The 14169-nt window shown below is 32.8% G+C and overlaps 2 long non-coding RNA genes and 1 pseudogene across 3 annotated transcripts in view; 2 read left to right on the top strand and 1 right to left on the bottom strand.

Moving 5' to 3' along the window:
- LOC146917800 (uncharacterized) overlaps positions 1–10832 on the top strand; it is a 29329-nt pseudogene extending 18497 nt beyond the window's left edge. Inside the window, exons 3-9 of the transcript XR_015016688.1 lie at positions 211–363; positions 1002–2988; positions 3076–3270; positions 6917–7190; positions 8093–8281; positions 9606–9854; positions 10339–10832. The product of XR_015016688.1 is annotated as an uncharacterized LOC146917800 (transcript). The remainder of the gene's footprint in view (positions 1–210; positions 364–1001; positions 2989–3075; positions 3271–6916; positions 7191–8092; positions 8282–9605; positions 9855–10338) is intronic.
- LOC146917801 (uncharacterized) lies at positions 4463–6307 on the top strand. The gene is made up of 3 exons (XR_015015891.1): positions 4463–4724; positions 4899–4992; positions 5281–6307. It is a non-coding gene; the product is annotated as an uncharacterized LOC146917801 (long non-coding RNA).
- Positions 10833–11447: 615 nt separating the features above from the next.
- Positions 11448–13041, bottom strand: LOC146917799 (uncharacterized). The gene is made up of 2 exons (XR_015014205.1): positions 12912–13041; positions 11448–11747 (listed from the first exon to the last, which is right to left on the bottom strand). It is a non-coding gene; the product is annotated as an uncharacterized LOC146917799 (long non-coding RNA).
- Between the last annotated feature and the right edge of the window lie 1128 nt (positions 13042–14169).

Here is a 14169-nt window from a genome sequence, read left to right as displayed (position 1 = left end):
GGTGCTAATTCGGATGCTCTCCATGTCGTACACCAATCGCCTCCAGCTGACCTCCTTCCTCTTATTAGAGCTGATGCGATAGGCACTCTCTTTGTTAGAAGCTAGCAGTCTGTAGTCTTCCTTTTTCTGTTTCTTTTCTCTTTTGTTAGCACTCTTGTAACCAAAAAAAAATATATTCTGCTGATCGATTTGTCCTTTTTTTTTTTACAGGGAACAAATAAAATTGAAATCATACATTTCAACTGTTGGATTAGAGTAGAATGGGATGGAGAAGCTTTCAAGAGAATGAAAAATCTCAAAACACTAGTTTTCAATGATTTTGTTTCTTTTTCTGAAAATCCCAAACATCTTCCAAATAGTCTAAGGGTGCGTTTGATGGTCAGGATAGGGAGACAGGATATGATACATTAATCATATCCTGCTTAAATCTCATGTTTGATGCACCAAAGGGATAGGATAAAATAAACCATTTTTCTATCCTATCCTGACTTTCCTTTGTAATTTCTATCCTGAGTATAGGCTGGGTTAGAAATTATCCTAATGAGATTAGAAGATCATTCCTTATTTATTATCCAGATATTTTGCCATTTTTAAAATATTGTCATTTTTAAAATAATAATAGCATGCATTTTTTATTATAATTAATAACATTCCATTTTTATAATATTTAATTAATTATGAGAGCAATTTTTTCATTTAATTATAATGATATCATGTTTGTTATCATGTGCGCATCAAACACATGATAGGATTAATGTTTATCATGTCCTTATCATATCCTATCTCTATCCAACTTTATATCATATCATGCATCTATCCTATCCTGACCATCAAACGAGCCCTTAAGAGTGCTGGAATGTAGCAATCTCAATCCATTGGAGTGGGAGGTCTTTCTCACAAAGGCAAGTGTAACATATTTATATCTCTTATCTTAAATTAATAAATATGGTTTAATATTAGTTATTTATTTGCAATGTTTTTATGTTTCCATTTTTTTGCAGAAATTCCAGAATATGAGAGTTTTAAATCTCAATAAAAGTGAAGCTTTAGCACAAATACCTGATATATCTGGTCTCCCAAATTTAGAAGAATTTTCAATACAATATTGTGAGACACTAACTGCAATTGATAAATCAATAGGTTTTCTAGGTAACCTTAAAATCTTGAGAATTGTAAAATGCATCGAAATCAAAATTATTCCACCTCTCATGTTACCTTTTCTAGAAGAACTCTATCTTTCAGAGTGTAGTAATCTTGAGAATTTTTCACCTGTGATAGATGAGTTTGGTGATAAGCTTAAAATAATGAGTGTTAGACATTGCATCAAGCTAAGGAGTATTCCACCTCTCAAGTTGGATTCACTAGAAACACTAGAACTTTCAATTTGTCATAGTCTTGAGAGTTTTCCACTTGTGGTGGACGAGTATCTTGGAAAACTTAAAACCATGCTTGTTAAAAATTGTCACAGTCTCAGGAGTATTCCACCTCTCAAGTTGGATTCACTAGAAACACTAGAACTTTCAGGTTGTGATACTCTTGAGAGTTTTCCACTCGTGGTGGACACATTTCTTGCAAAACTTAAAACCCTGAATGTTAAATGTTGTCGCAATCTCAGAAGTATTCCACCTCTCAAGTTGGATTCACTGGAAACACTAGAACTTTTAGATTGTCATAGTCTTGAGAGTTTTCCACTTGTGGTGGATACATTTCTTGGAAAACTTAAAACCCTGAATGTTAAAAGTTGTCGCAATCTCAGAAGTATTCCCCCTCTCAAGTTGGATTCACTAGAAACACTGGAACTTTCAGATTGTCATAGTCTTGAGGGTTTTCCACTTGTGGTGGATGAATATCTTGGAAAACTTAAAACCATGCTTGTTACAAACTGTCTTAGTCTCAAGAGTATTCCACCTCTCAAGTTGGATTCACTAGAAACACTAGAACTTTCAGGTTGTGATACTCTTGAGAGTTTTCCACTTGTGGTGGACACATTTCTTGCAAAACTTAAAACCCTGAATGTTAAAAGTTGTCGCAATCTCAGAAGTATTCCACCTCTCAAGTTGGATTCACTGGAAACACTAAAACTTTCAAATTGTCATAGTCTTGAGAGTTTTCCACTTGTGGTGGACGAGTATCTTGGAAAACTTAAAACCATGCTTGTTACAAACTGTCTCAGTCTCAGAAGTATTCCACCTCTCAAGTTGGATTCACTAGAAACACTTGACCTTTCATGTTGTTAATAGTCTGGAGAATTTTCCACTTGTGGTGGACGGGTTTCTTGGACAACTTAAAACCCTGCTTGTTAAAAATTGTCACAATCTCAGAAGTATTCCACCTCTTAAGTTGGATTTGCTAGAAGAACTTGACCTTTCAAATTGTTTTATGCTCGAGTGTTTTTCAAGTGTGGGGGATGGGTTGTTGGATAAACTTAAATTCGTGAATATTGAATTATGCATCATGCTTAGGAGTATGCCACAACTTAGTTTGACTTCATTGGAAAATTTCAATCTTTCATGTTGTTATAGTCTCGAGAGTTTTCCAGGACTCCTCTTGGATGTCACTCCCGGTAAAGAATCACCATTTCCATTTCACAATCTTACTCAGCCTCCAACATTTCACCCATGTGGTTGTGAGTATTATGACCGATATGATGGAAATGATCCTAAGCTTACCATCATGAATGAAGAAAAAGTGAATTCAATGCAATCTTCAAATGTAAAGTATATTTGTGTCAAGAACGCTAAACTTTCAGATGAATTATTGTCAAAAATTCTTATGTTGTTTGCCAATGTGAAAGAATTACACCTAACTAACAATCAACTCACAATTATTCCTAAATCTATAGAAAAGTGTCAATTTTTATGGAACCTTGTCTTGGATGATTGTGAGGAACTTAACGAAATTAAAGGGATTCCTTCATGCTTAAGAGAGTTATCTGCACTAAACTGCAAGTCATTGTCTTCATCGTGCAAAAGCAAATTACTAAATCAGGTTATGATTTTTTTTGTTTTTATTTGTAATGCATTTTATATTCTTCTTGATATAGTTAAACTTACACTAATTATTTATGACTAATAGAAATTACATGAGGCTGGAAATACTCGGTTTCGTTTGCCACGGGCAAAGATTCCAGAGTGGTTCGACCACCAATACGAGGCAGGAATGTCAATTTCTTTTTGGTTTTGTGGAAAATTTCCAGCCATAGCTCTCTGTGTTGTTTCTCCACATACATGGAGTTATTCTTACCATCCTGTAAAAGTAATCATCAACGGAATTACATTTTTCGATACACTTGGTTGGACTGTTAACAGACCACGGACATATCATTTGCATCTTTTGCATATGCAAGTGGAAAACTTCAATGATAATATGGACAAAGCACTTTTAGAAAATAAGTGGAACCATGCAGAGGTTGACTTTGGGTTCCCATTCATGTATAGTGGAATCCATGTATTGAAAGAGAAAAGTAACATGAAGGATATTCAATTCATCAACCCAGAGAATGATGCTAACGTTGTGTTCACTCGGGATGAAGTAAGTATATCATTCATTTGACCCAAATTGCCATAAACTTTTCTTCCTGTAATATTTTACGATGTTAGTATGTTTCATAATTTTACGATAGACTTTTTATGTATTCACCAATTCACAATTATACGTTTTTTAATGACAAGTTGGCATCTGCATGCAGAAATATTGATTTTTTTTCCTAGTTTTGATAATTACAAAGTACAATGATTCTTAGTGATTATGTCTATTAAACAGAGATCTAAGTCTTTCTGTTTACGGAAGATTTGAGTTTTTCAGTGCATTTAGAGAGCTAGTCTCTTGTAGTGAAATTAGATAATTCTGTTGGTGGCTAATATTTAAGAGTTAGACCTGTTTATTAAATTTAGAATTCTATCATATGCACATGCATCATAAAAATTATCTTCTTGAGGATACACATCTTTATGGTAACAGGATAAACCACTTATCATAATAAGCGCTTATGTATGAGCTTGCGTATGCTATTTTAGTAACAAAAGATAAAATAACGTTTAATTGCCATTTTATAAACTATATTGGAGAACTTATAAAAATAAGTTGAAAAAAGCCTATGAAATCCAAACATGCCATAGTATTTGTCTTGGGTAGATAAGTTCAACTAATCCAAACAGTGTCATAAAATGTATGCCAGTAGATAAGTTCAACTAATGTAATCCAAACACTCTCATAAAACTTATGTCAGTAGATAAGTTCAACTAATGTAATCCAAACATGCCATAGTGTTTGTCTTGGGTGTCACAAATTTTGAAAAGATCATTAATGTACAAATTTTGTTGGCTAGCTTTACATTAGAGAAAGTATATGAGAATTTGTGGCTACTAGCTAAGCTTACATTTTTGTAACTGATTTGTGTAAAAGAATTGATTTCATTACTTTAATTTTATTTTTCGCTTTTCATTGTTTTCAACCAAATGTGTTTTCAACCAAATGCTATTAATACACAAGTGCATAAGATCTCACCTCCACATTCTGTAGCTGCAATAGTTCGGAAAGCCCTGATTTGAAAATTGTCTCTTGTACTGATAGTTTCTACATCATGTTTTAAGCCTGCAAAGAGTGCTGGACTTTACACTCACAGAAGGCAGCGATGATTTGGCAATAGAGTAGAAATGTCTAAGCCTAGCAGAGGATGTTTTTAGGACTGCAAATCTTTTGATTCTTTTTCCTTACCTCAGGAGGTATACCTGCCATCTTGTTTTGGTTTTAATTTTGGGCTTGTTCTTAGAATCATACTTTGATATTCACTTATTATTTTATTTTGTACCTTTCAAAAGCAATTTTTATTTTAAAATCAATTTTTTCTCTCGTTTAAGTATTTTCATTCTTGTTAATTTGTTTGTTTCTCAATGCAGGTAGAAGAAAGCCTTAGTCATTCCTTTGAGGAAACTAACGTAGATCAAACTGGTTTTGCAAGAAGGTGGTTTCTTCTGGAGACACTATGTAATGGTGGGTCTTTTTCTTTTTACCGCTGAATAAATATTTGTGCTTTTAAAGTATCAGTCTTGTTTAGGGATGTGAAAATTTGAGTCAGGCTTAACATGAAATTCCAGCCTTCTTTGGACTACAAAAAACATAGAATTCTGAATTTATGTTTGATAGAATAGCAGAACTTTTGATGACATTAGTTAGTCTTGTTGTGAGCCAAAATCCTCTGTCGTTTACTTCAAAGTAGTTATTTATTAATTTTCTTTATGTTCTTATTCTTATAGTTCATGAAACCTGTAACATTTGTAGCATCAAGAATGTGTTGGATCCGTACTCTGTTCAATCAAAACTTCTCAGCCATGTGATCAAACAAGATGAGTGAAGAGTTTTTGTCGAATGGTTAATGAGTGTTAATTGCTGTGTTGCAAATGATTGTTGGCAATGTTGTGCATAGCAAGGGAATTGTTTTGGTTACAACAACCAGCTATGGTGAAGGTCTTGGCTGGCACATAAAGGGACTGCAAGAAAAGTAAACACAGATTTTTATTCTTTTACTTTTATATATTATATTTCCATTTTTCCATCTCTATTGGTGATGGAAACTGAAAACCAATCGAGCCATTAGAGCAAATGTCATGGTGATGTTTTATTCATGCTTGATTTTCTGTTTATTTAGAAATAATTGAATTGATTTGGATTCTTAGTTTCGATGACATTGTGGTCAGTTACCCTGAATGTTCTCTCCATCTCTCTATCATTTTTATCTCTCCTCATTATCTTTCCATTTTCTCTCCAGTTCTCTCTCATCACACCATTGGTATGAGTTTATCTCAAACTTTCATATTTTTTTTTCTCTTACACAATTTTGTTGGTCAAAACAATCAAAGATCGAAGCCTGTCATGCATCATAAACTACCCAAAACATCACAGTCAAGAAAAGTAGCGTTACACAATAGGTAATAGGCGCTGAACACTGAAAAATTTCCCTAAACGAACACCTGACCATATACAGATATCATCCTGACCATCATCATGCGGAGGTAAAATCACACAAATACAATTTAGTGCTTGGCGACAGGATTGTGGAATTGCAGTGAAAACGCACGACAAGGCCAAAGCGCCAAATTGTAGCGTCATAAATACCATGGAAAAAGTGCATTGGGAGATATGACGTTGCTGGCTGAGATTAATGTGGTTCACTTTATTTCATTCTTCCAAAATCACTCCAATTACTACAAAGCTCTTTCAAAAGATAATTATGAACAATTTAGTTTTTCCTTTTATGATTTGTATGTTATGATTCTAATTTTAAAAATATTATGTGTTTTCTCGTTAATTGTTACTCCCTCCGTTTCAAAATGAGTGTCGCTTTAGCCAAAAAAAATTGTTTCAAAATGAGTGTCGCTTTCAGTTTCCAATGCAATAATAACTTTTTCTTTTCAATTGTACCCTCCAATTAATACTCAGCACACTACTTCCAAAGTATTACTTTTAAAACTAACCAATAGTTAATAAGGATAATTTGGTAAAATAACCATTCTCTTTCTCTTAATCATTGCATTTCTTAATATGTGTGTAAACACCTAAAACGACACTCATTTTGAAACGGAGGGAGTATTAATTAATGGAGTAGCTAACAAATAATTAAAGTCCAATTGATATTTGATAGTTACAATTTTGTTTATGTGGCGTTTTGATGGATACATTGTTATAAAGTGAAACCCTTCTTTTATATGAATAACAGAAATTACATGAGGACGGAAACACTTTGTTCCGTTTTCCGTTTTCCACGGACAAATATTCCAGTGGTTTAACCACCAATGCGAGGCAGGATTGTCGATTTCTTTCTGGTATAGTAACATGTTTCCTGCAATTACTCTGTGTCATTTCTCCAATAACATGGTATGGTTCTCGACTTTGTGTTGTAAGAGTGATCATCAACGACAATACATTTTTCTATACAAATAGTTTGAAGATGGCTACGAAATCACAGCCGAATACGTATCATTTGCATCTTTTTCATTTGAAAATGGAAAACTTCAATGATAACATTGACAAAGCACTTTCAGAAAATTTGTGGAACCATGCAGAGGTTGATTTTGGATTACCATGCCAGAAAAGTGGAATCCATGTATTGAAAGAGAAAAGTAGCATGAAGGATATTCGCTTCACCAACCCAGAGTATGATGCTAACATTGTGTTACACTCGCGATGTTGAAGTAAGTATATCATTCATTTTACCCAAAAGTCATAAAATTTTCTTCCTATAGTGTTGTAGGATGTTAATTTGTTTCATAATTTTGTGATATATTTTTCTATGTATTCACCAAATCACAATTATTGGTTGAACTATCCATGTTTTAATAATTGTTAAAAGCCCTCCTATCACTAGACTGTTGCATCGGGGTAAAAAGTCTCCAACTTTTCAAATATTTGACACAAGGTTGATGTTCTTGCTAAGAGGTGATTATTATTTTAACTCCCCCAAATTAATTTATGGAATATAAAGATACTATCCATTTTAAGGTTGTATTTTGATATTTTCCTTGGTTAAAACTTTGTAGCACCGACATTTCTGATCGAAGGTGTGTTCGAACAGTGTTGACACCGACACATGTGGTTACATTGAATTATGTCATATTCTCAAATTATTATCAATGTCGATGCGTGAGTGTTTGTGCTTCATAAGTTTAAAGAATCTTTATACGTGTATGTGTTTGTGTGTAAGTGCACCATGTGCAGGTAAATTTTAGACATAGTGTTGTCAAATATGGATTGTGTTGGTAAACTTTTTGACAACTTTCATGACCAATTTGTGAAATATGGATTGTGTCAATTACGGCCACTTTAAATGGTGATTTTTTGGATTTCTTCAATCGATGATATTGTTTAGTGTATGTTTAGATTCACAGTGAGTTTGACTGAATGACGTTGTGCCACCATGATTTTGCATAAGCTACGCTTTGGATCTTTTACAAACTCATGGTTCCACCTTGGTTTCGGCAAACTGACCGTGAAACCAGATATTCACTTATAGAGGATCCATTTCCTTTTAATAATAGATTAAGAAAGGGACTGTAGTGTTTGTTTTTGGAATAACGGTAGTTTGTTTTATTTTCAGAAAGTTCTCCAATGCTCATCTCGCGCAAATGAAGAATATACTTCCCGAAGGTATAGAAATTGAAAAGGTGGTTGTTGTTGATAAGAAGAGCTTGTGTATGAAGTCAGATTTGAAGATCACTCCGAACAGTCTTCTGATTTGCCTCTTTGATGTTAATTCCAGATTAGTTTTTTTAATATGCACCCTGAGGTAACATTTTTTTAAGGTGTTTCTCTTCTTAATTGTATTTTCTGTATTTGCAGGGGCGTAGCCCTTCATATGGGAGGGGTAGCCTTGGCTACCCCAAAAAAAATATTATTCTTGAATTAGTCGGTATGTATTTATATCCGGCTACCGCAAATAATAAACATTGAGCTACCCCAAACAAGTTTAATTGCAAAAATTAGCATAAATAATAAAGTAAAAAAACTACTACAAAATTGATAGATTTATTTGTATTGGTTTGATACTTTCGGTCTCAATAACAACAATGAGAAACCTTTTTCAACAATAAAAATTATCAAGACAATAGTCGTATACAAATTAAATGGACAATGAGTATCTTGCAAATAACCTATTTATTTACATTTGAAAAGACATTACTAATCTATTATTAAACATGCAGTTATTGATGAAATTGAGTTCTTCAAATGCATTTTGCCCAACGTTTTAAAATAGCGATTTTTATGTTAAGTTTCTAAGATTTGTTAATTTTAGTCCTTAATTTTTTGTTATAGATTAAATTCAAGACTAAAAACACTTTTTTTTTGTAAAATTTTAAAAAACTGAGACAAAAGTTGAATAATTTTTTTATGGACTAAACCTAAAAAATTATAATTTATAGGACTTAAAATATATTTTATCCTTAAATTTAATACGTATGTTTTCAAAAAAAATTCTTCTTTATAGTTGGCCCCTGCATAAATTTTTTGCGAACTTCGCCGCTGTGTATTTGACGGAGTAATTTATGCTATCTTAACAGTGGTATATGGGATCTTTTTCGGTCGTTTGCTTTGATTTGAATTGTTATTTTAGATGCTAAAAGTTTGGAATTTTAAATCTAGCCTGAGGGATTTCTGGAACTTCATTGGTTATGTGACTTGTGTCTGAGTTATATATCTGTAAGCATGTTATACTTGGTTTAAAATTGGTTGATGATTGTGTAAGCATGTTATACTTGGTTGAAAATGTATTGATGATAATGAAAAATTATTTAATGAGATTTAGTTGAAAATGTTGTTGATGATTGTCAGATTTTGTGGCAACTGGTTACACTTGAGTTTTTTTTTTTTTTTTAACTGTTCTTTGGTATAGCTCAGATATTTTTATTTGTGTTCTTCTAGTTAAGTAAAGAAGTTTGAAAGTACGAGTGCTGCAAAAGAATTGATTTCATCAATTTAATTTTGATTTTAATTTTTCTGTGTCGATATAAATGCTTGTCACTTGATTTTGAAAGATGGATCTGTAAATTTGTCAACATAACTTTCATCAACTTCCAATGAAATTAAACTTACATTTGAGTCTGACTTCCTAGATACCCCAGAATGTGAAAGCACATGGCAGAAAGAATGTACACCATCTGATTGTGAGTAATGGTTGTCCATGAGTATTCAACCAAATGTTATTAATACTCTGGTACATAAAAGTCATATTCTCAGGATTGCCTGGCTTTACACTCACAAAAGGCAGTGATGATTTGGACAACAGAGTGGTCATGTCTAAACCAAGCAGAGGATGTTCTGAGGATCTCAAATCTTTTGATTCTGTTTCCCTACCTCTGGAGGTATAGCTTCCATCTTGTTTTGGTTTTAATTCTGGACTTACTCTTCAAATCGTACTTTGATATTCGCTTATTATTTTATTTTGTACCTTTTAAAAGTAATTATTTTTATAAAGGCTAAAACCCACTTTTTGCCCCTTAAGTTTGCAAAAGTTGCGATTTTGGCCCCCTATTAAAAAAAATAGCATTTTTGGCCCCCTTCGTACAAAAATTACTGAGAAGAGGCCACGTGTCCCAAAAAAGGGGCATAATTGCAACTTTTTCTAAAGATAAGGGGTCTAAAAAGCATATTTCTCTTATGTTAGAGGGTCAAAAGAGCATATTTCCCTAAACATATGGGGTCACTAATGCTATTTTTTTTAATAGGGGGCCAAAATCGCAACTTTTGCAAACTTAGGGGGCAAAAAGTGAGTTTTAGCCTTTTATAAAAGCAATTTTTTCTCACGTTTATATAATTGCTTTCTTGTTAATTGGTTTCTCAATGAAGGTAGAAGAAAGCCTTGGTCATTCCTTTGAGGAAACCAACGTAGATCAAACTGGTTTGGATGAATCGGATAACAATCTTTCACCATACACACAGCTATAGTGAATTGCTTTGGTCCCTTATGTAGTGCATCAATGAGAAGAGGCGTTCCAACCACACCAGCAATTTCAAACAAAGATTTTCCCCTCCAATATTTTTGCAGTGAAAATGTACGACAAGGCTGAAGTGCCAAATTGCAGCGTCACAAATATTGTGGAAAAAAGTGCATTGGGGCATATGGCATTGCTGGGTATGTTGTGATTCATTTTTCCAAAATCACTGCAATTACTACAGAGCACTTTCAAAAGATGATTGCAAATAATTATGTTTTTTCTTTTATGATTTGTATGTTATGATTCTAGTTATCAAAGTATTACGTGTTGATTGTTATTAATAAACTGAGTAGCTATCAAGTCCAGTTGATAGATACAATTTAGTTCATGTGGCTTTTTGATGAACACATGATTCATATTTTTACAACTTTTGCATATCCACTTACCTGTTATACAATAATCACACACACTAGTGGTTAGGAATTTAACCAAGAATATCTTAGGAATTTAGTTCTTGTGTTTAAACCTATACTATAAAGAGAACTCAAAGAGCAACTACCAATTTTAGTCGGGTATTTTTCTGTATCAATTGGTCCTTAAAACAACAATTTTTTATCTGAGTTTAAATATAAAAACATATGAACGTTAAAACTAAAATTTACAAAAATTCATCTTCATTGGAATTGATATGTTCTTCTAGCTCATCACTTTTCTCCATCAAGGCTAACTCTTTCAAATGAACTCATCTTAGAGAAGGGAATACCTCTCCAAATGCACTACAAAAATCTAATCAACTGTAAACAGAAAGAAACCCACCGATTCTAAACTTCTCATCTCCAATAGAAACCAACTTCTTACAGATCTAGTGAGGTATAACTTCTTATAGTAATCCCTGAAACTTCAGGAAATGATTCCAGCTGTAACGACCCAAAATTTTCGGACGTTAATTAGTAAAATTCATGGTGAAAAGACAATTTTTTCTTTTTTTTTAATAATAAAAGTAACGTAAAACTCATCGAATTTAAAATAAATCAATAAATAAGTTTCTCTTTAAATTTTCAAAATAGTCAATCAGAGTTGTCTTACATCAAAAATATAAATTTTCCTACGAACAAGGCACTTGACCTTTTTCTACCCAAGAGTACCCCTAACTGGTCAAAGTTCTGGATGCTTGTGAAAAGTTTCTCAACAAGGCTAATACCGGTGTCGGAATATATCAAGCCTCCAAATGTGCACCACCATTTACTTGCGTCTTCATCTACTAGATCACTTTACCTCCTCGGCGTCATCGCCAAGGAGGAAAGACGGATTGACGGTCATCTGTCCAAAAATAAGGGTCATCTCCAACTAACAAACATAGTACAAATATGCATGCAGATATAAATTTAAACAAAAGATAACCAAAAATTCGATGTTCAGTGCCCCCACCATTGGACATTATTCTGAATCACCTAATGCATATGAATCGCCACTACCCCACCATTGGGTAGTAACTCCTAAAACTCGATGGTCAGTGCCCCACCATTGGGCATTTGTCTGAGTCATCTAATGCATGAATGTCTCCGTAAATACCCCACCGTTGGGTAATCTCCTAAAATCAAAATTCTAATATCCCACCTTTGGATATAGTTTTGAATCACCATTTAGTTACATAAGGTTATTTACCCATAAACAAATAGTATTTATATTAAAACAACACGGAAATAATACACATAATATTCATGCCAAAACAACACCACCAAGATAATTATCACATCACCAATATATAACACATAACATTCATTCCCAAAACAACATCACTATGATAATCATCACAACACAGTGGAGTGATGCCCTTGCCTTCGCAACGACAATTCTTAAGCAGCGGTCTTGGTTCTACTACCTCTATACCTTCACAATTGATTCAACACTAATTTTTCAGTGCTAAGACTAACTAAACTACAAAATTAATTTCGACAGTAATTATCACTAATATGTATATTTTATTTTTAATCCAAAGTTTTTGCTTCTTTCAGCCTATGACTCGATTCTAATCAAAACAATATGTTTTTCTTTTCTTTTCAAAATAGAGAGTAACACTATGACGACAAGATTTATCAAACATTGAGATTCATGAACCCTACATATTTCTAATAGTTAAGAAAATAAATTCAACTCATTTGAATACTTGATTTTATGTTTTCGGGCTACATTAAAATGGTTCAAGGAACTCGTATACGTATCACCCTTCATATACAAAATTCTATCATTTCTACCGCAAGAATTTCTCCTCTATGAATTACAAGATCCTAAATAAAAAACTTCTAGAACTTAACACTATAAGGTCAATAAGGTTTGCTTCTAAACAACTTAAATTCATCGACATAAACATTCTAATCGATCACAGGTTTAACTTTTCTCCAGCCTAATATTTTTCAGAAGGAAAAAGAATCTAGACTTGGAATGGAATTGTAAAGTTTGAGAAAAGAGTGGAATGGTTCTTACTTGGTGATGATGAATTTCTTAAAGTGGACTCTAATCTCTCTTGGCCCTTCTTCCATCTTCCAAAGTGTTCTTCTTTTTCACTCTCTTCTCTCTGTCTTTCTCTATTTTCTAAGTTCCAAATTCAACAAATGATGAGGAATAAAAGTGAGTGGTTTTGGGTTAAGTGAGGGAAAACTGATCGTGGAATGCATGTGTGAGGGAATAATGGATAGTTGTTATAAATAATAACTCCTCTGTTAACTCCTTTTCCTAAAAATGGGACTAGAATGTGGAATAGAAGAAAGTGGGATTCTATTTCAACTAGGAATGGAAGTTGCAATTTAGGGTGTGTTTGGTAAAAATAAGCTATAAGCTAGCTGATAGCTGATAAGCTAGCTGATAGCTGAAAAGCTAGCTTATAGCTGATGGTTGATAGCTGATAGCCGATAGCTGAAAAAACTAGCTTATTAAAATTAAAGTGTTTGGTAAAGGTAGTTGTCGAAGTAGCTGATAGATATAAAATAACATAAAAGGATATGTTTGTTTATTTATTTTTTTATAAAATATATATGTAATTTTTTTTACTTAATGTATTTGTTTTTATTTATTTAATTTTATTTGAAAATATTTTCATCTTCACAATAATAAATGTGTTTTATGAATTCAATTGACATTTTTTATTCGACGAATTTTCATTTTTTAACGAATTTTATTTAACTAATTCACTATTTATTTATTTATTTATTACATGTTTTATTTAAAATTTAATATTATATGAATTGAATGCAAGCTCATTAAAAAATAGTGAACAATAAAACACTACCAATATATAACTAGGAAGTTGTGAGGCGGGATGCCGTAAGTTATAAAACGTGGAACGTGTGGGTGGTTTTTTTTTTTATTTTAAAAAAATAAAATGAAATAAACAAGGTCAAAATTGGAAGAAATTATAAGAAGCTATCAGCTATAAGCTAAAAAGCTACTTGAAATAGCTTTTCAAAAACAGCTATAAGTTCACGAGAAAAGCTTGTTACCAAACACGACACATTTTGATCCAACAAGCCATAAGCTAGCTTTTTTTTGTTACTAAACACAGCCTTAGGGTGTGTTTGGTAAAAATAAGCTATAAGCTAGCTGATAGCTGATAAGCTAGCTGATAGCTGAAAAGCTAGCTTATAGCTGAAAAGCTAGCTTATAGCTGATGGCTGATAGCTGGTAGCTTATAGCTGAAAAGTTAGCTTATTAAAATAAAAATGTGTTTGGTAAAATTAGTTGTTGA

This window comes from Medicago sativa, chromosome 6 (genome assembly GCF_051527215.1).
Source record: "Medicago sativa cultivar Bolivia chromosome 6, Bolivia_mono, whole genome shotgun sequence".
NCBI lineage: Eukaryota > Viridiplantae > Streptophyta > Magnoliopsida > Fabales > Fabaceae > Medicago > Medicago sativa.
Note: the sequence above shows the minus strand (reverse complement) of the source record. Positions and strands in the feature narration are given on the sequence as shown.